The sequence below is a fragment of the Dipodomys merriami genome, unplaced genomic scaffold, assembly GCF_024711535.1.
Source record: "Dipodomys merriami isolate MVZ:Mamm:240054 unplaced genomic scaffold, mDipMer1.0.p SCAF_169, whole genome shotgun sequence".
NCBI lineage: Eukaryota > Metazoa > Chordata > Mammalia > Rodentia > Heteromyidae > Dipodomys > Dipodomys merriami.
In genome coordinates, this window is record NW_027203037.1 from 1,292 (window position 1) to 24,773 (window position 23,482).

Here is a 23,482-nt window from a genome sequence, read left to right on the forward strand (position 1 = left end):
TTTTATACATAGCGTAGTCAGTTTTATTATATTCTCTTCATAGACAGATATATACAAATACATGTATATGTTTATTCATATATTTATAATCAGTGTTAGATCTAGAAACACATGAATATATATTAATATAATCATATAATTATAATCAAATTATAGCTGTATTTCCCCAAAAATATTTTACACTAATATTTTGTGAAATAATTACTCAAGACTAAAAATTTAAATGTCTTTGTAGTTTGAAAAATCATATTCAATTTTATATATTATACAATATACTATATATAACATCAAGAATATAACATGTATTTACTTACAACTGATTTAGTTGTGTTATTTTCCTTCCTGATTTTGTGTTTGTTCATCTATGTAAGCCTTCTTTCTTCTATTGATGATGGTTTTTACTTTCCAGTATACATATTTCCTATATATTTTGTCAAAGATCAACCATAAGTAGATTTTTGTATTATTGGAGCCAAATTTTTCTGCCATATTTACCCAAAGCACAAAGAAAATTTATACAGATTTGAACTCACTGTTAGAAGAGTGTCCCACATACCACTATAAGTATTGTGTCATTTGTCTCAATTGAGAGAATAGCTTTCTAGGACATTTTTTCTGCTGCCCAAACCTTTTCTATCCCCCTTATCACCACAGCCAGGCATAGCCTGGCTTCTTTTCCGCTCACTGTGCATTTATCAGTTCCATTTATACACAGTAGGCTCTCTTGTTCAGCCCCCTGTCACTCTGTGTTTTCCCCCCAGCAGCACACATATGCACTATGCTTCAGATTGTAGGCTTAAAAAGAAACATATTTAGGATTAATAAATCTACAATATATCAAAAACATTGATATTTTAATAAAGTTAGAAAAATAAATAGATTTAACACTTTACAACAATCAGAACAAAAAGAAAAATAAAGATTTTTCCAGGAAGGGGGAATGGAATCTCTAAATCTAGATTGGCCCCTAAGTTGCCTTCAGGCAGAAATTCTGCCTCAGAGTCCTCAAAGGGATTTACTTCCTCATTAAAGACAGGATTTTCTTGCTGAGTCTAGGGAGGGACAGATTCTAATTTCTTAATTGGAAATTGGATCCCCTGCAGAAGGACAGATTGGTCTGGGTATTCTGTAAGGAAAGATTCTCTTTCCTCAACTGAATCTAGATTTTGGACCTTTCTTATTGGTTTTCCTGAACATAGACAGGGGTCATTTTCCTTTAGCACACATTTACCCAGCACACCAAGACGAGTCTTTTTGACTGGTTTGGTGCTGATCTAGGTGGATTGTGAATATCAATGGGATACATTCTGGATGATCTTCTTCCTTGGTTGTATGTGCAGGTGCACCTGAATCACATGTGGTGTTCAGAACCAGTGAGATATCCACAAGAATCAAAACTTGCTTAGGCGTTCCTACAAATTAAAAAAAAAAGCCCTCTATGCTCACATGCTTTCTGGAAATTAGTGATAGCTTCCGATCTCTATCAGTCACCATAGATGACATCACTGATGGGTTCTTTATCTGGAGTTCTGCAGGAGTTGTTCTACGGTGATGCAAACCTGAGCATGGAAGTAGTTTCAGGAGACTTAGAACTATAGAAGTTAAGGTATGACTAAACTTTCATGAGGATCTAATGGGGGAAGGTATAGAACTTGAGTTTGGACTGAAAACTGATGAGAAGGTAGAGTGTTTCTAATGAGTGATTGCTTCCAAGTTCTTTCAAAAGGAGAACAGATACTACCTGGCAAAGAATATCAATAAAAGTACATTTTGCCAAGCTAGGGCATACTAAGGGCTCTTGGCCAATGATGCACAGACCTAGAGACCCAGGTTGCATCTGTATTCACCAGCTCTGAGGCATCTAAACAAGGACTTCTTTTTCTTGGTCTCAAGTATCATGCATTCCTTCAGCTGCTTCAGAAGAATATGTGAGCAGAAGAGCAAGTCTGAAGAGGGCATGTTGAGCTTGACATACTGTGTAAGTTCTTTCATGGTGTCATGGTACTTGTGCTCATAGAAATCATCATGGTAGAAGTCCATCCACATAGAAAGATGGAACAAACCATGCTGTGGGCAGATGAGGAAAATGAGAGCCTGCCCTCCACATCCTGAGCCTATAGCATTTTTCTGGCGAGATATGCATGTTGGGAGGTGGGAAGAGACTCCTCCAAGCAGGATGCTCCTCACAATTTCTCAAATACAATACTCTAAAATTCTTGCTTGAATAGAAATGTCATAAAATTATGAAAAATTAAATTTATTATGAGTTAGATGAAATAGTCATTTTTGAAGATCACAAAATGATATTTCTGAAGCTTCCTTATCTTTTAAATAAAATGTATTTTCACTCAATATATTTCTCATAGGAAAGGTGGAACAAACCATGCTTTGGGCAGACTAGGAAAATGAGAGCCCGCCCTCCACATCCTGAGCCTATAGCGTTTTTCTGGCGGGACATGCATGTTGGGAGGTGGGAAGAGACTCCTGCAAGCAGGATGCTCCTTACAATTTCTCAAATACAATTCTCTAAAATTCTCCCTGTGCTAGAGGAGAAATTTGTTTCCCCACTGAATCTGACTTGTTATACACAGACTTCCTTGTCATCCATGAGAGTCCAAAACAACAACCGCATTCACAATGTGTAATCTACTATCCACTGAAGTGCTAAGCCTCAACCCCCTGGTGAAAATCACAACTGGTGTGCAAAGAAGAATGTTGACTTTGAATCAAAAAGCTCAAACATACCAATTTTTCAAGGACAGAACTTCTCTTTGTCCCAACGTCCACTTTCTTCTTCATCTTGTTCATCTTCTTCCCAGTTAGGGTAGAAGAATCTGTACCAATGGGAGGAGAGAAGGAGAACAACTCTGCTTCTCCTTTTTCTGAACTAACAGGACACACATGGCACTGGTTAAATCCCATAGAGTAATGTAAACATGGCAGACAAAAACTGGAGATATGTCTACACAATTTCAAAGAAATTCTGTGAGGATGATTATATGCGTCTGTCCAAATAAATGCACAATGGCTCATGCCTCTAATCCTACTAACCAGGAGGGTGAGATCTGAGGATCACAATTTGAAACAGTCTAATTTGTAAAATTATAAGATACTTCAATTAACCGGCCAAAGGCCAGACCTGGACGTGGGGCTCAAATGACAGAGTGCTACGAACAGGACAGCACTCAGGCCCTGAATTCAAGCTCAAGTTGCATTCTTTCTTCTGTCTATATTCCTTCAAAAGCCTCCAAGATAGTGATTTCCTAGGGGTGGGTGGACGTTGGGTGCCACAAACTCATTCCTTTAATCCTAGTCTCTCAGCAAGCAAACTGCTAAGGCTCCACTAGTTTCTGAGGCAAATGAAATGTTCTGGCAGACCACTCCTAAGGAGTTAGCCGGGGAGTGAACTTCTTTATCTCAAGACAAGCTCTTGTGATCAGACCCCAGTGAAACAGTCTCAGAGAGGTACAAAATATTCCAATAATCTGCCAGGGTGTCTCATCAGCCCTGTTTGAAAGAAGAACACTCACTTTTTAAACAATATCCAGCAACTGTTCCATTGTCTCCTACTCTATAGTGGTGAAGGATGTTTCCAACATAGAAAATATTACCTTTCTGGTAGGCAGGGACCAGGTCCATTACCAGCATTTCCAACAAAACTGAGTCCAAGCTCCCTATATTATAAGGCATATTCGGGGTTTGGGCTGACTCACTGTCACACTGAGGTGGTAAAAAGAATGGATTTTTGAAACATGGAATTGGGAGTATACTTCAAAATGAGTAATAGAGTGGATTGAAATGTACACAATAAATTTTTTCTCAGTATACACATATAAAAGCACACAAGAAGAAGGTTGTACTGTGAGCTGTCATAGTTATACCTGGCCTAAGTTGCCTTGTGATTTCCTTGGTTTCTTCTTATAAAAAAGGCCTGATAGGTATGAGTCAAGCGGAAAAGGTCAGATAATGTGATTTTAGGAAAATGAACCCTTAAATATGTATTTTAATGTTTTCATTTCTTTCATGCATGTGTTTCTAATGCATTTATAAGATTATTTCTTTGTTGCTTTGTATGTCCCTCCCCCACAGTGTAACCCCCGCTTTCACTATATTTGATGTCAGTATAACATGTGGAGGAGATGGGGACAAACAAGTCGTTTAAGGATTCAGGTGGACCTGAGAAGTACAAAATGTCATGTCAAAACCAGCTTTACAATGTCGGTGTGGGGGGGAGGGGGGTATAATTGGGTGGGGGGAGGGGGGTAAAATTGGGTGGGGGGAGGGGGGAGGCGGGGAAGGGAAGTGAAGGGTAAACAAAGGAGGAGGCTGCAATGCTTGGTAAGAAATGTATGCATTATCCTGCCCATGTAATTGTAGCCCCTCTGTACAGTATGTTCTCAAATAAAATAAAATACAATTAAAAAATAATAATAAAATAAAAAAAAAGAAAAAAAAAAGAAAAAAAAAAAAAAGGCCTGAGAATATGGATTCGTGTTTTGGCACTGATCCAATGTCTGCAGCATTGAGTGAGGCACTCACACCTCTCATGCCTAAGACCTGAGTCTCTTGAACTTTGAAAACAACACAGGAACATCTTTCTTGTTCCTGAGCTACAGGCCACTTGAGCTGGCATGAGCTGTCAGTTACAGTTGCCTGGCTCTCAGAGTTCCATATTCTATTCCATTGTGAGATAGAGAGTGACATCTCTCAGAGCCCAACGATCTAAGCTGCTTGTTCATATAAGACCATCCCAAAGACATACTGGAGATTGAAATCTCCCCTCCCATATCACTCTATACACATGTGAACATTGTCAAATCCCAACATCCTCAGGTAGGCCTGGGAATCAGCATGCTCTCAACCTCAAGGAACACTTCCTAGGTCAGATCCATGCCTTGTCACTATTCCTCTAATCCTGCAGAAATCATTTTGCCTCTCAAGCCCTCTCAGCCTGCCATGTACTTCTTGCATCTATTTTTGACATCAACATCCTAGGACTTTGTTAGTTGTTTGTTTCCTAATCTTGTTTACCCTTGAAGCCCCAGTGTGTTGTCATCTGTAAAAAAGGTAAGTACTTAGAGGTGGGAAAATTATAAAAGTATTGAAAAATAAACCATACTCATATTGTCAGACATTTTTATAGATGTACATTCTTGCAAGATAAGAGAGTATTTTTGATACTTTTGTCATATTTTATGACAAAGGGGAAGGGGGGAGGGAAGAGGTGCTGCATTGTCTTCTGCTAAATCAATGATTATTATAGAAAAACACTATAGTTGAAGTTATGTAAGGTTTAAATATAAAAAATGTATTCCTGTTTTTTTATAAGCTAGTCGTTTATAAAGAATTCCTCACTAAAGTCTTGTCATCTTTGTCCCGTGAACTATCCTCCTCCTTCAAAATAATCAGTAAAAAACCTTCACAAATGATTGGGCTGTTGCCCAATCTCTGGATAAGAATTTAAGATACAACATTGCCAGCGAATCTGTGTGTGTACATGTGTGTTGGTGTGTGTGTGTATGTGTGTGAGGGTATGTTGTGCATATCTATGTTTTAGGTCTTGAATTCAGGGGCTATATGACAAGCCTGAGTATCTTTCTGGTGACTGTAGTCATCTACCAATTGTGCCACAGTTCCACTGCAAGATTTCTGTAGTGAACTGGAGAGGAGAGACTCATAAAATTTCATGTTCAGGCTGTCTGAACTAAATCTCAGGTCTCAAACTCCTGATTAGTTAGAGTTATACTTATCAGCATCCATAACCTGGTGATAAAACAGTGTTCCTGGAGGCAGTGGGGTTGGAAGTTTTAGTCTAGCTTCACAACATTCTATATCATAAAATAGCAACAGTAGAACCCTATATAAAAATATAATAATAAGATGTACTTAGAATATAATTTAATGATATAGTCTGTTAGCATAAATTTCATGAAACCATGGTATTAATGATTTAGCATCACAAATCCAAACAAAATGAGATAATTTCAGTAGACTGTACAAATTTTTAATTCCAAATCATTATAATAAACAGGAAAACATGCATATTTATAATGTAAAAAGATGTAAAGAGATAAAGATGGCAGATTATGAAATGGGAAATTCTACACTGCAGGAAAATTATTGTCATGGTGAATATATGGTGTATTGTCATGGTGAATATATGATAATATTCTTCAGAGGAGCAATAGATAAATATATATGTACTACACATAGTCTAACTTGTCTCTATCCCTATCAACTTCCAATATTCTGCACATTGTCAGTATATTCGTGTTTATGGAATATTCCAAAATAGCTAGCACAGTCAGGAGGTTATCAAAATACATTAGCTTGAATGTTTTAGGAGATAAACCTGCTAATTATATTGACTACTTTAGATATTTAACATGTAGTGTGTTATCATTGTACTCTCTAAATATATACATAATATCATTGTACTCTCTAAATATATACATAAGCTATTCAAAGTGAAATGGAATGGAACATGGTTTTGCCTGTAAAGCTAGGTATTTAGGACATCAGTTCCAGACCAGTGTAGAGTTACCTGCAATGCTCCCCAACCCCTGGCTATGCGTGATGGAATACTTCTATTATCCCAGGCCCAGGTGGAGCTGAGAGCAGGAGGATTTCAATTCCATGCCATTCTAGGAAAAATCATCCACATGGCTCCATCTCAACCAAAGAAAGTTTAACACTGGCTAGCACTTATCACCCCCACCTAGGTGAAAATAAAAATAACGCATTGTAGTATAAGAAACAAAAATATTAAAACATGGCAATACAAACCATCATGAACAACACTTACCTAGTGTTTGTTTCTCATAACTATAATCCTAACTATAGCTAGGATTATATATGTGAGCCAGAAGCACCAAGCAGTTCATTTTAAAAATGACTATTTGAAGGCAGGTGCCAGTCTCTCATGCCTGTAATCACAGCTAGTCATGAGGCTGATTTCTGAGGATCACAATTCAAAGCCAGCCCAGGAAGAAAAGTCCCCATAAGACTTTTATCTCCAATTAACAACTCAAAAAAACAGAAGTGACTCTGTGGCCCAATTGGTAGAATTCTAAATAACTTGAGCACAGAGTCTCAGGGACAGTGCCCAGGCCTTGAGTCCACGCCCCACAACTGTCAAAAAAAAATAAACATTTTAAAGTCTAACTTTCTTGTAAATTAAAATGACAGCTGTGGTATACAATTCTACAGACTACTACAGATTTCATTATATTTGTAGTTAGGAAAAGTAGCAGCAGTTGAATAAAGGAACATTTTTTCTTAAACTAGGGCAGATTGGTCTCTAATTCGAGGAAATTGCTGGACTCATACATAATATTTTTTGGTGGCTTTTTGTTTTGTTTTTAGAACAGGATGAGAAACCTTATTTCTGCCAATGGCTATTTGGATGTGTCTAACATAATTCACAGGCCATGCAAAATTAACAGTAAAGACAGGACACAGTCAACTGGCGATAAATTTACTTGTCTTTATGCCATGTTACAAATGATTTGTTTAGCTTATATGTCCATATGGCCTATAGTTTCCTATTCCGGCCTTCCTCAAAATACAAGCATGTTACACCAATTCAGATTTGAGCCAGGCAATATGTAGTATTAGTGCCAAAAGTCGAGGAAAATTGTAACACAACCAGGGAAGCATGAAACCAACATGTTAGTAGCTGGACACAGGGGGCTCAGGCCTATAATCCTAGCTACTTAGGAGGCTGATGATCACAGTGCAAAGACAGCAGGAGTGAGAAAATCTGTGACTCTTCTCTCCAATTAACAACCAAAAAGCCATAAGGGGAGCTGGGACTCCAGAGGTAGAGTAGCCTTAATTACAAAAACTCAGGTGCAGCAACCAATCCTGAGTTGAAGCTGATGGTTAGGCACAAAAACAAAAACAAACAACAACAACAAAACAAAAACTGGGAGAAAGCTCAGGAAAGGATGGCATTGTCTACATGGCAAATGTTCACATTACATGAATTGTGTTATGGTAAACATAATCTACACACCTTAGTAACAATTACATTTAAAAAACAGAATCTAAATTGTTATATAGTCTCAAGCATTAACAGAAAATGATTTAAGCAATATCATATTATTGAAAATTGAAAAGTGTTAGCTGTTGCTTAATTCTTTCCTTTTTACTACCTTGAATTAATTATTTTTGTATAGAGAGATTAAAGATGAGATTAACAAGAAACTTGATTAAAATGGACAAAAGTTCGAATAGACATGTTTTCCATAAACCCCTCTATAAGACCAGTGGGTTTACACAGTAGTGTTTAATAAAACTTCTGTGCTGGCTTAATGATTTGTGAGCAGAATTCATTAGAGAAATGTAATTCAAAATTACTATGATACTACTTTATAACTATTATAACTCTTATCAAAAAAGAAAAATCAAAGGAACCAGGTGTGGTGGTAAAGTTTTGTAATTCCAAGCATTTAGGAGGTTGGATTTCAGTCTTAAGCCTGTCTGGTGTACTGAAGATAGTAAAAACTTGCCCTTTATTCCCTTTTGAATAAAAGGTAATAATGTTGGTGATACTGTAAAGAAAATGAAATTTTCTACACTCTTGGTCAAAATACAGGTTATTATTCTCCTTGTAGAAAGTAGTATGCAGTTTTCTAAAGAAATCATAGTTGAAGTATCATCTGACCCACCAATCATGTTATTTCTCTCTGGGTAACTCGTAAATATATCTGTAGTTCATTGTTATTCACATTATTCACAACAACAGCCAAGATATAAATCGAAGTTCAGTGTTCAACTACACTAATAAAGCAACTGTGGTACATGTACACATATCTTTTTCTGTTTCATCCTTAAAATAACAAGAGACTGCTCCCATTAGCCACAACTTACAATGACCTGAAAGATGTATTTGAAATGAAGAAAAATGTTATGTTCTGATCTTTGTAAACACACACACACATACACACACATAGACACAACACACACACACACACACACACACACACACACACACACACACACACACACACACACACACACACACACACATCCTCAAACATTAAGACAGAATTTTTTTAAAGTAAAGCAAAGTGGAACTTCTGGGGCATTTAGTTCACATACAGTTCCCCTCAGCTTATAATGCCTCTACAAGAATGAGAAAAGAGTTCATCATTCTAAGGACTCTTATACTTAAGATAACATTTGCTATAATGCTAATGTTATTACCATTTTAGTGTTGGGAAAAATTGTAATTAAAGGCACTAAGTGCATGACCCAAGACACACAGTGAGGAAGAAATTGAGTCAAAATTTCCAAAAGTCTTTCAGCAATACACAAATGCTTTAAATTCTCTCTATTCTCTGATAGTCTCAATTCAATATTCATATTGTCCAAGAAATAATACCATAGCAATTATTGCCCATGTTGATTGTTTTCCGTTACAATTTGCCTTCAACACAGACTGCGTTGGTGACACTGGGTTATCATACACAGAGCTGAGCTTATAAATTATGGTCCAAAGAGAGGCAAATTTCTTCTGTCCCATAGTTCCAGTATCGTTTTTAAAAAGTACTAAATATTTTAAATATCATCACTTACTGTATTTTCAGAATTAAAGAATGAAAAAATTCACATATAACCAATCCAAAACGCTTTAAAACTAGGAGATGATAATACAGGCCTCTGTGAAGTAAACTTTCTTCTACGTTTAAAATTATTCTGACAGCCTTGTGGTTTGTCACACCTGTAATCCTAACTACTCGGGATACCTACTCAGGAGCCTGAGATCTGGGGATAACATTTGGAAGCCAATCACGGCAAACTAAATTCATGAGATTATTTTTCAGAAATTTTAATGAACTAGCAAAGGGCCAGGAATGGAGATGTAGTTCATATAGTAGCTCACCAATCGAGAGAGAAAGACGTAGCGAGACCTTGAAGCCCTGATTTCAAACTCTGAGCATGCCAACACGCAGGAATGCACACACACTCACTTTTCCAAAATATCTTCATATCAGTGTTTTGCATTGATTTCTTTGTTAATGATATATATGGGTATAAGAGGCAAAATAATTTCTTCCATCTCAAAACATTTTTATACATTTTTGTTGTAAAAATACTGAACAGAGAGGTTACAGTTACATGAGCAAAGTAATAAGTACAATTCCTATCAAGCATTGCTAACTCCTCCTTTGTTTTTCCTCCACAATTCCTTCCCTTCCACCTCCACAAGTACACTCCTCACGCCCCCAAGCCCCACCCAATGTCCCCAGCCTAAATTGTAAAGTTCATTTTTCAAAATAATATCTTGTGCATCTATTGTTATACAATGGGTCAAACTGTATTCCTATTTAAGCATGCTGTTTTCTCCTTTCCCTCCCTAAATCAGAGAAGTGTATATACAAGATGCAGGTGCACCAACGTCAAATAAAGTGAAAACGGGGTTTATACTGTTGGGGAGAAACGTATGAAAACAAAAAAAAATCACGTCATACATTATAAATATATGAGAAACAACAGCAAGAAAGAAAAAACGTCTTGTGTCTCAATCTTGGGGATCATTTAGCTTAACATCAACTTATCTATTCATATACACATAGCTTTTCAACTTTTCTGCTTATCCCAGACATATACTAGTTATTGCAAATAAGGGATACCATGGGACCTATGTTTTTTTGGACTTGGCTTACATCAGTTAATATAATTTTTTCCAAGTCTTTCCATTTCCTAACAAATTGGGCGATGACATTCTTTCTGATGGAGGCATATAATTTTTATATATATATATATATATATATATATATATGTATATATATATATACATATATATATAGTATATGTGTGTGTACACACATATACACACAGAGCATTTAACTTTTTTGTTTTTTAGAGCAACTTAGTTTTGCACCTTCATCATTTTTTCAAATATTTTTATTGTGATTAAGTGGTTACATAATTTCCCAAATTTAACAATATTGTGGGATAGTGATGCTTAGTTAAAGTCACAAACATATTCTAACTTTGATGGAGCAAATTATCTATCATAGTCTACAACATTTATGAGTTCTATGAGCTTTGCAATAGAGTTATTTCTTCCATATGTATACTTTTTTGTTTTGAAATATGTATATTTCTTTTTTTCCCATAGCTTCAGCAATTCCCTCTTTCCCATTTGTTCCCTCCTTCCCTTCAATGACATTGATTTGCTTAGTTCATTTTGGTCAATGTCCAGTGCAGCTGATGGATCCCACTGTGGTATGTTTTTCCCTGATTCCCTCTAGTTCTTTGTCGTCCTCCTGGTTTTCCTTCAGTGTACACATATGATCAGCAGAATGGGGTTATTTAGTAGTGATTCAACCAGATGAGTGGAAGTCCTTGGTTTCTTAAGTGTTGTTAATTTTGTCGTATCACCTTACATTTTGCATTTAACATCCACTTATCACCGAGAAAATGTGCTGTTTGTCTCTTTGCTTTTGGCTTACCTTGCTCAACATGATTCCCTGTCTGATTGATTTCCCTGCTAATGCCATTATTTTGTCCTTTCTAATGGTAGGAATATATTCCATTGTGTATAGTTACCACAGTTTTTGAATCCATTCATCTCTGGTGGGACATATGGGTTGTTTTCATATCCTGGCTATTGTGAACAGTGCTGCAATAAACAAGGAGGTGCTTGTTTCTTTGAATATTGCTACCTGTTGTTCAGGATAGATACCTAGAAGTGGTATGAGTGGGCCATAAGGAAGGTCAATATTTAGCTTTCTGAGGACTCACCAGACTGCTTTCCAAAGTGGTTGTGTAAGTGTACATTCACACACACACACACACACACACACACACACACACACACACACACACACACACACACACACACTCACAACGTTTTCTTGATCCATTCTTTTACTGAGGGGCATCGGGGTTGGTTCCATATCTTACCTATGGCAAATTATGCTACAATAAACATTGTTGTGGTGGTAGTTTTAGTATGGACTTGTTTATGATCATTTGGGAGAATGCCCAAAAGTGGGATTGCAGTGTAATAGGGGAGCTCTATGTGGAGTCTTTTGAGGAACCTCCAAACTGCTTTCCAAAGTGGATGAACAAGTTTACACTCCCACCAAGAATGCAGTAGGATCCCTTCCAGCATCTGTTGTTGTAAAAATATGGAATGATTCACTAATTTGCGTGTCATCCTTGGGCAGGGACCATGCTGATCTTCTCAGTATGTTGCAATTTTAGTGTATGTGCAGCCAAATTGAGCACAGAACATTTTTTATATATTAAGAGTAATTAATTTTCTTAAACTAGACAATTCAACAAAAAGTAAGTTCAAAAGAATTGTGAAATTTTAGAACCATGTATTTCTTACGTAAAGCACACATTTAAGAATAAAGTCAAGGTTGACATGCCAAAAACCAAATAATTCCAGATATTTGTTGTTCACGAGATGTGTAGGAGGAGGAAGTCAATTATTCTACACAAGGCACCTGTCATAATGTTCATTGCAGCAAATGTTAAAGTTTGTTAAAAGTTTTAATATTTTAAGTATGTTTAATTTTGGGATTTGCTTTTATATGACAAAATTAAGACTGTTTGGCAGGTCTTAAAATTTTTCAATAAAGTATATAATATTTCTGGTAGCATGTACTAGTAAGTATGTACATTTCAGAGTTTATAGAAACTTTACTAATGAGAAGGTGCAATGACTGTGTAAAGAAGCAGAGTGAAGAGTTAAGATTTTAATTACAGAGTTTCTGTTAAATCTTTAGGGCTCCCTTACATTATACGTTAGTGATGAACAAATAATGATATAAGCCACATACAAATGATGAGATGAACTATAAATAGTAATCTTAGTGGGTAAATTTAAAGGCTACTGATAGCTTTATCCAATTTTAAATGTACAGGAATATGAGAAAATAGTAAAATCTACTGTGTACACTTCAAATACTGAAAACCCTGGTAATTGTTTTGTTTTTTATTTTAGTCATCATTAATATTTAATTATTGTTTTCTTTATTTATAGAATTTTTCCTTGTTGTCATATAATACAACTTTTTGTGAGTCGTGATTAAGAGGTACTTTGAAAATGTTATTGGGATGGCCACACCATTTTTCATAGGTGCATGTGAATTTACAAAGAGCAAAACTAAAAACAAAATATTGATTAAAAATTTTATCAAGTAGAGTCTGAATCAGGAGTGTTGATAAATGTCTACACCTAAAATCTTAACCCTAGGCTGAGGTAGTGGTATTACAGAGTTGAGGCCACAAAATTGAGAACCTGTGTTTTGTTTTGTGCTTTTGCTTTGTTTTTGTTGGTTGTGGGGCTTGAACTCTGGGTCTTGCATACTGTCCTTCAGCTCTTCAGCTCAAGGCTAGCGCTACCACTTGAGCCACAGCACCACTTTCATCTTTTTATGCTTATGTCGTGCTGAGGAATGAAATCCAGGACCACATGCATGCAAGGCAAGCACTCTACCACTGAACCACCGTCCCAGCACCTCAGAAACTGATTTAAAAATCATCTGAACAATATTTGCTTTCTGCTTTGGGTTATATAACGAAATATGTGAACACATTTTTATATTTTTGTGAATTGTAATACTTCTAAGTTTATACTAACTGCAGCCAATTTATCCTTTTCAAAGTCAAGAAATATTTCTGAAAGTTTGCTTCTGTGAAGACTGTTTTTGCATTTATAATTTCTTCTGAGTTATTTTTATTTTTTATCAAAATAACTTTATATTTTATGTTGATGAGTTATCATACATCAAATACCTTCAAAAGTACAGGTAGAGTCTGAATATAGCAGTATGAATATTCTCATACACTTCTCGTTTATTTGTTATGCACTTTAAGTATGATATTTATCTCTCTTTCACCCTCTCTCCTTTCTACTCTTTCTCTTTCATGCTCCATGTCTGCTATTTAGAATTTCTTCTGGTCTACTATTATCCTTCAGGATCAACTGGTTTTGTGGGAACATGATAGGGACCATCAGTTACCCTTGCATTCTTTAAGAGTTATAACAGTGACGTGAAATTATGCTTTGCCATTTGAAATGGCAAAACAACAGCTCTAGAAATTCCTTTTCACTTTTAGTACTATTATAAATTTTATCTCATACGAATCATAGGGACTGATAAGATACTTTTAGCCTGGCACCTAAAAGTTCTTTTTCTTTTACAAACAACATTTTTCTTATATTATCAGTAAGAAAAAAAAAAACAAAGCTATCCTATGGAAAGTAGGCTGAAGTTGTTCACATGGATGAAAAACAAGGTAATGGGGGAAGGGAGTACAAAGGATACCCCTCATATAGCACAGATCCTTAGAGCAGTTTATCATGTACACTTTCTGATAAGGACAATGTGCTGGGAACTGCAAATTAAATCACTGAACACCTGATATATATATATATATATATATATATATATGTATATGCACATATATTTATATATGTATATTTATTTACATATGCATATATGTATATATAGGCCCACATATGTACACAATAATGTTACTATACACACAAATACACACATACGTACACACATGTACACATGCTCAAATGGAGAAAGACACATAGATATAGCCAACACAAGTTTCACTAGTTGTTGAATATGCCTTAGACAGAATGTTTGGAAACAAATGTATTGAAGATGTATTTGTCTTTAAGAGTTCTTTTACCACTCCTCTCATCTCTTCCAACTGGTAGGTTTAGAGAGATTCGACTTGAAAAATGCAGTACAAGTGATAGCAAGTCACTCGGAAATCTCAATAAGTATAGGTCGTATGGTGTCTCCCATCTCTCCATGGATTGCTTGATCTTGTAGGCATTCCCAACAGCCAAAGGAGTAGGGCAATATCCTTGTTAAGAATAAATTTATAAGGCTTTAAATGGCATCATTCCTTGGGCTCTTTTCCAACAGCCAGCATCAATTCCTAAGCAGATGAGTGACTCCCCAGAAGACTGGAGCACAGGTCAAAATTTAACCAACCCATATGAAAAGTCTAAAGTGAGAAATGTTGACTGAGGTCGTGCTGATGTCCTTGCCACGAAAATGAGAAAAAAGCAAGTTTTTTTATGTATTAAAATTTGAGAATAATTTGTAACCTGTCAACAAATGTGTAGAACACAATTATAACAACTGACAAAAGATGATGTGCATTTCATTTATATGCTTTTGGACTTGGAAAATGTTTTTAAGTGTGTCTACACAAGTAGATCAGTATGAAACAAGCCAGCATTTTTTCATTTAAGATACAAGGAAAGGATACAGGTTGACCCATTGTAACAATGAGATTTGCAAGATACTATTAGAGGGGGGTGGACGGAGGTGTTATGGATGTGTGAAGGTAAGGAATAGTAGGGGAAAAACAAAGGAGGTGGTAAAAATGCTCAATCAAAAATGTACTCATTATCTTACTTATGTAACTATAACCCCTCTGTACAGTATCTTTACAATGAAATATATATTAAAAACATACAAGGAAAACTGTACTGATAGCAAGTGGTATTTGTCAATGTAAGTAAGGTATTGATTTTAGGACCACAAGCATACTAAAATTTTGGATGCTCAAATTCTCTACATAAATACAGTATATTATTTTCATTAGACGCTGCCCACAACCTAGTGCAGTGTAATTTCTGTGAAAATTTTTACTACATTCTATGTTTGTAATGGAAAATAAAATATATGCACTATCAACAGATACAAATTTATTTCAGATAATTTTTGTCTGCATTTTGTGGATGGAATTGTGAGAGCTAATTTGAAAAGCACAAATTTAATCACCAAGAGCAGTCTTCAAGATGTAACAAAGATCTATAACAGCATCATTGAATGGTATGGGACTCTAAGGAGTAGTATTTGAATTGAAACATTATCAGAAAGTGTAAGCATGCAAAGACTATTTAGAAATGCAGCTGCTAGATTTCTAATGGAGAGCTTTTATAACATTTTGTGAAACACAAGTCAGGACCTCATGGAAGTGTAGACAATTTTCCTCCACCTTTCTGTCAATCTTGGTCATTATCAATCATAACATAGCTAATCTAGAATAATCCTGTAATAAGAAAATGTTTATGAGAAGTGAGGGGAGATAGTGGAGGAGAAGCTGGAGGCTAAACAATCTCTAGCATAGAAAGCAGTTTTAGTGTTCCAGAGAACAGTACTAGGCTAGAGTATCACACCAAGTGTGCCATCACAATACAGAGTTTGGCTAGAGAGGGAAAATCCAGGGAAGGAGACAGATCTGAACAGTTGCTATAGCCATGGCTGAGGCAGCTTTGGTGGCGGGCATAGTCATCCCGCCATACCTACAACAGAGAGGGTCCAGGAAAAAGGCACCAGACACAGTGGGTGAGCAGATTCAACTCAACACCAGCAACAACTGAAAAGGAGTAAATGAGTTAAACAGGCCCATATCAAACATTGAAATAGAAAAAGCAGTAAGAGACCTCCTGTCTAAGAAAAGCCCAGGACCACATGGATTTACAGCGGAATTCTACAAGGCTTTCAAAGCAAAGCTCATACCAATACTCCTCCAACTCTTCAATGAAATTGAAAGAGAAAGTTCACAACCAAACTAACTCTATGAAGCCATAATAACCTTGATCCCAAAACCAGGCAGGAAAATCATCAATGAAAGAGGATTAGACACACATTACATTGATGAACATTGATGCCAAACTTCTCAATAAACTTTTGGCCAAATAATTCAACAATTCATCCAAAAAATTACATACCATGATGAAACAGGATTCAATTCAGGGATGCAAAGCTGGTTCAATATACACAAATCCATTATTTAACACTACTTTATGATGAAGTTTCTGGATAAACTAGGAATCCAGGGAACATTCCTCAATAAAATAAAGGTTGTATATGACAAACCTGCAGCCAGCATTATACTTAATGGTCAAAAAGTAAAGACATTTCCTCATAACTCAGGAACGAGACAAGGACATCCACTCTCTCCACTTCTTTTCAATGTACTATTAGCATGCCTAGCTACAGCAATAAGAAAAGATGAAAACATAAAAGGGATCCAAACAGGGAAAGATGAAGTAAATCTCTCCCTCTTTGCAGATGACATGATCTTGTATTTAAAGAATCCGATGGACTCCACTCCCAAATCACTCATGCTGATTCAAAAAATGGCAATGTATGAGGGTATAAAATTAACCCTCAAAAATCAGTTGCTTTTCTGTATGCCAACAATGAGAAAAGCGTGGCTGAAATCAGAAAAGCAACTCCATTCTTAATAACCCCACAAAAAATAGAATACCAATGAATTCACTCAACCAAAGAAATAAAGAATCTCCATGATGAAAACTTTAAAAACCTGAAAAAGGAAATCAAAAACAGAACTTAGTAAGTGAAAAAACTCCCTTGATCCTGGATTGGAAGGATTAACATAGTGAAAATGGTAATACTTCCAAAGGCTATCTACAAATTCGATGCAATACCTATCAATATTTCAATCTTATTCTTCACGGAAATAGAAGAGGCAATCCAAAAAGTCATATGGAATGATAAAAGGCAATGAATAGCATTAACAATCCTTTACAGAAAGAACAGTGCTGAAGTAATATCAATACCAAATTTCAAACTGTACTATGAAGCCTTAGCAAATAAAACAGCTTCGTACTGGCACAGAACAGACCTCAGAACCAATGGAATACAATTGAAAACCCAGAAATAAGCCTACAGACCAATAGGCACCTAATCTTTGATAAAGGAGATAAAAAATAGAATGCAACAAAGACAGCCTCTTCAGTAAAAGTACTGGCAAAATTGGTTAATCACTCATAGAAAACTAAAGCTAGATCCTTATATATCATCCTGTACCAAATCAACTCCAAATGAATCAAAGACCTCGGAGTCAAAGCAGATACTCTGAAAACATTACAGGATAGAGTCGGATATACCCTAGGTATCCTTTGCAGAGGCTGAAATTTTCTTTTTTTTTTTTAAATATTATTTTATTTTATTTGAGAACATACTGTACAGAGGGGCTACAATTACATGGGCAGGGTAATGCATACATTTCTTACCAAGCATTGCAGCCTCCTCCTTTGTTTACCCTTCACCTCCATTCCCAGGCTCCCCCCACCCCCCACCCAATTATACCCCCCTCCCCCCCACACCGACATTGTAAAGCTGGTTTTGACATGACATTTTGTACTTCTCATTGTTGCAACAGGTCCACCTGAATCCTTAAACGACTTGTTTGCCCCCATCTCCTCCACATGTTATACTGACATCAAATATAGTGAAAGCGGGGGTTACACTGTGGGGGAGGGACATACAAAGCAACAAAGAAATAATCTTATAAATGCGTTAGAAATATATGCATGAAAGAAACGAAAACATTAAAATACATATTTAACGGTTCATTTTCCTAACATCACATTATCTGACATTTTCTGCTTGACTCATACCTATACTAGATATTGCAAATAAAGGAAACCATGGGACCTATGCTTCTTTGGGCCTGGCTTACTTCACTTAATATAATTTTTTCCAAGCCTTTCCATTTCCTAACAAATGGGGAAATGTCATTCTTTCTGATGGAGGCATAGAATTCCATTGTGTATATATACCACATTTTCTTGATCCATTCATCTACTAAGGGGGATCTGGGTTGGTTCCATATCTTAGCTATGGTAAATAATGCTGCAATAAACATAGTTGTGCTGGTAGCTTTAGTGTGGTCTTGTTTGTAAACATTTGGGTAAATGCCCAAAAGTGCGATTGCTGGATCATAGGGGAGATCTATGTGAAGTCTTTTGAGGAACCTCCATACTGCTTTCCAAAGTGGTTGAACAAGTTTACATTCCAACCAACAATGAAGTAAGGTTCCTTTCTGTCCACATCCCCTCCAGCATCTGTTGTTGTTAGAATTCTTGATTTTTGCTGTTCTAACTGGAGTGAGGTGATATCTCAATGTTGTTTTGATTTGCATTTCTTTTATGGCTAGGGATGTTGAACATTTCTTCATGTGTCTAATGGCCATCCTTCGTTCTTCGTCAGAGAAGCTTCTCTTTAAGTCTTTCGCCCACTTATTTATTGGGCAGTTGTTTCTTTGAGGATTTGTTGTTGGGTGGTTTAATTTTTTGAGTTCCAAGTATATTTTACATATGAGATCCTTGTCCATTGTATGGCTAGTAAAGATCTTCTCCCAATCCGTGGGCTTTCTATTGATCTTGCTAGCTATGTCATTTGCCCTGCAGAAGCTCTGCAACCATATGCAATCCCATTTGTCCAACCTTTCTTTGATTTGTTGTGCTTCCGGGTCTCTATTCAGAAAATTTCGGCCTGAGCCAAGGAGACCTAAGGTTTCTCCTATTCCATCCTGTAATGTTTTCAGAGTGTCTGCTTTGAGTTCAAGGTCTTTGATGAATTTGGAGTTGATTCTGGTGCAGGGTGATATATAAGGATCTAGCTTTAGTTTTCTACATGTAGTTAACCAATTTTGCCAGTACCATTTGCTGAAGAGGCTGTCTTTCTTCCATTCTATTGTTTTAGCTTCCTTATCGAAGATTAGATGGCTATAGGTCTGTAGGTTCATTTCTGGGATTTCAATTCTATTCCATTGGTCCTGAGGTCTGTTCTTATGCCAATACCAAGCTGTTTTGATTACTATGGCTTTATAGTAGAGTTTGAAATTTGGTATTGATATTCCTCCAGCAGTGTTCTTTCCGTTGTGGCGCGTTTTTGCTATTCGGGGTCTTTTATTGTTCCATATGAATTTTTGAATTGCCTCCTCTATTTCCTTGAAGAATGAGGGTGGAATTTTGATAGGTATCGCGTTGAATTTGTAGATAGCCTTGGGAAGTATTGCCATTTTCACGATGTTAATCTTGCCATTCCAGTAGCGTGGGAGGTTTTGCCATTTTTTAAGTTCTGTGTTGATTTCCTTTTTCAAGATTTTAAAGTTTTCATCATAGAGGTCCTTCACTTCTTTGGTTAAGTTAATTCCTAGGTATTTTATTTTTTGTGGGGCTATTACAAATGGAGTTGCTTTCCTAATTTCAGCCACACTTTTCTCATTGTTGGCATATAGAAAAGCCATTGATTTTTGGGGGTTAATTTTATAACCTGCTACTTTGCCAAAGTTTTGAATCACCTTGAGTAATTTGGGAGTGGAGTCTATGGGATTCTTTAAATACAAGATCATGTCATCTGCAAAGAGGGAGAGTTTTATTTCTTCTTTCCCTATTTGGATCCCCTTTATGTCTGCATCTTGTCTTATTGCTGTAGCTAGGCATTCTAATACTAGATTGAAGAGAAGTGGAGAGAGTGGGCATCCTTGTCTCGTTCCTGAGTTAAGAGGAAATGGCTTTAGTTTTTCACCATTGAGTATAATGCTGGCTGTAGGTTTGTCATATACAGCCTTTATTGTATTGAGGAATGTTCCATGGATACCTAATTTTTCCAGAACCTTCATCATAAAGGGGTGTTGGATCTTGTCAAATGCTTTTTCTGCATCTATTGAGATAACCATGTGGCTCTTATTCTTGCTCCTGTTGATGTGATGAATAATATTAATTGATTTGCGTATATTGAACCAGCTTTGCATCCCTGAAATGAATCCTGTTTGATCATGGTGTATGATTTTTTGGATGAATTGTTGAAGTCGATTGGCCAAAATTTTGTTGAGAAGTTTTGCATCAATGTTCATCAAAGAAATTGGTCTATAGTTCTCTTTCTTTGATGAGTCCTTGCCTGGTTTTGGGATGAGGGTTATGATGGCTTCATAGAATGTGTTCGGTAGTGAGCTTTCTCTTTCAATTTCATTGAAGAGTTGGAGGAGTATTGGTGTGAGCTCTGCTTTGAAGGCCTTGTAAAATTCCGCTGTAAAACCATCTGGTCCTGGACTTTTCTTAGCTGGGAGGTCTCTTATTGCTGTTTCTATTTCAATGCTTGATTTGGGCCTGTTAAGCTGGTTTAACTCATCTTGGTTTAGTTTTGGCATGTCAATATTTGCTAGGAAAAGGTCCATTTCTGTCAAGTTCTCAAACTTATTAGCATAAAGTTTTGAGAAGTATTCCCTTATAATGTTCTGAATCTTGGTTGTTTCTGTGGTGATGTTTCCATTCTCATCTCTGAGGTTATTAATTTGGGTGTGTTCTCTCCTTTTTCTGATTAGATTTTCTAAGGGTCTGTCAATTTTGTTAAGTTTTTCGAAGAACCAACTCTTTGTTTTGTTGATTCTTTCTATAGTTTTTTTGGATTCTAAATCATTTAATTCTCATTTAATTTTAATTATTGCTTTCTGTCTAATGGATTGGGGTTTATCTTGCTGCTCTTTTTCAAGGAGGTTTAGATGTGTCATTAAATTGTTAGTTTCTGATATCTCCAATTTGTTGATGTAGGAGCTCAGATCTATAAACTTGCCTCTGAGTACTGCCTTTGCTGTGTCCCAGAGGAGCTGGTAATTTGTGTGTTCATTTTTGTTGAATAGCATGAACATTTGAATTTCCTTTCTAATCTCTTCCATGACCCACTCATGATTCAGCATTGTGTTGTTCAGCCTCCATGTGATACCGGACTTTCTTTGGTGGCTTTTGGTGTTGAGTTCTAATTTTATTCCCTTGTGGTCAGAGAGAATGCAAGGTATAACTTCAATGTTTCTGAATTTAGACAAGTTTGCTTTGTGGCCTATAATGTGGTCTATTTTAGAAAACGTTCCATGTGCTGCTGAGAAGAACGTATTTTCTGATGCTGCTGGGTGAAATGTTCGGTAGATGTCTGTTAAGTCTAGTTGATCTATGCAGCTGTTTAGATCTGCGGTTTCTCTGTTGAGTTTTTGCCGAGTTGATCTATCTAGTGGGGAGAGTGGTGTGTTAAAATCCCCAACAATTAATGTCTTTGGATCTATATGGGATTTGAGGGAAAGTAGTGTTTCTTTGATAAATTTGGGTGCTCCATTGTTTGGCGAATAGATATTTAGAATTGTAATATCCTCCTGAAGGAGAGATCCTTTAATTAGTATGTAGCGACCTTCTTTATCTCTTCTCACGAATTTTAGTTTGAAGTCTATTTTATCTGATATTAGGATTGCAACTCCCGCCTGTTTATGAGGGCCGTTTGCTTGGTAGATTTTGTTCCAGCCTTTAACTTTGAAGATGTGTTTGTTTTTACGGGCAAGATGTGACTCCTGCAGGCAGCAGATAGAAGGGTCTTGTTTTTTAATCCAACTAGACAGTCTATGTCGCTTAATTGGAGAGTTCAGTCCGTTAACGTTAAGAGATAGGACTGAGAGGTATTTGGGAGTTCCTGGAATGATGTATGCCATGCCCTAAAAACAAACAATATCAAACAAGAATACTGTACTCAGCTAAACTCTCCTTCATAACTGAAGGCCAAATAAAAACCTTCCATAGCAAAGAAAAATTGAAACAATACATCTCCACCAAACCAGCCCTACAAAAGATTCTTAAAGATGTCCTACACATAGAAAACCAACAAGACCGCAAAAAAGGCCATGAAATTTTCTTAATAGAGACCCAGAAGCACAAAAAAATCAAAGAAAGTTTGGACAAATGGGATTGTATGAATTTGCAGAGCTTCTGCATGGCAAAGGACATGGCTGGCAAGATCAATAGAAAGCACATTCATTGGGAGAAGATCTTCACTAGCCATGCAATAGACAAGGGTCTCATATCTAAAATATATGTGGAACTCAAAACATTAAATCCCCCAAAAACCAATCCTAAAAGAAACAACTGCCCAATAAATAAGTGGACTAAAGACTTAAAGAGAAACTTCTCTGAAAAGGAAAGAAGGAAGGCCAATAGATACATGAAGAAATGATCAACCTCCCAAGCCATAAAAGAAAAGCAAATCAAAACAACATTTAGATACTACCTCACCCCATCCTTGAGGGGATGTGGCCAGAAGGGAACCTTATTGCATTGTTGGTGGGAGTGTAACTTGTTCAACCACTTTGGAGTAGTATGAAGGTTCCTCAAAAGATTCCACCTAGAACTTCCCTATGACCCAACAATTTCCATTTGGGCATTTATCCAAATGATCACAAACAAGACCATACTTAAGCTACCAGCACAACTATATTTATTGCAGCATTATTTAACATAGCTAAGATATGGAACCAACCCAGATGCCCCTCAGTAGATGGATGGATCGAGAAAATGTGGTATTTAACCAAGTCCTAATCTTAGAGAGGGTAATAGTGTGCATAGAATAATAGGAGAGAGAATACAAAAAAAGAACAAGAAAAAAATGGAAAAACCAAAATTTAAATCTAAGTAGTGAAACACTTAAAAATTATGTAAGTTTAAACAAATGATATTGAGAGAAGAAAAGGATAAGATGAGAAGAAGGGATGGATTGAAAGGAGAAATGAAAACTAAAAAATAAAAATTCTTAAAATTAGTTACTTGAAAATTATATACATATAAAGATATAATACTGCTATTAAAGAATTTAAGCCTAAGAGGTTGTGAATTGAGTAATAAACT

At 36.3% G+C, this 23,482-nt stretch overlaps 1 non-coding gene across 1 annotated transcript; it reads right to left on the reverse strand.

Moving 5' to 3' along the window:
- Positions 1–12,140: 12,140 nt before the first annotated feature.
- Positions 12,141–12,246, reverse strand: LOC138828975 (U6 spliceosomal RNA). Its single transcript, XR_011372443.1, has one exon. It is a non-coding gene; the product is annotated as a U6 spliceosomal RNA (small nuclear RNA).
- Positions 12,247–23,482: the final 11,236 nt, after the last annotated feature.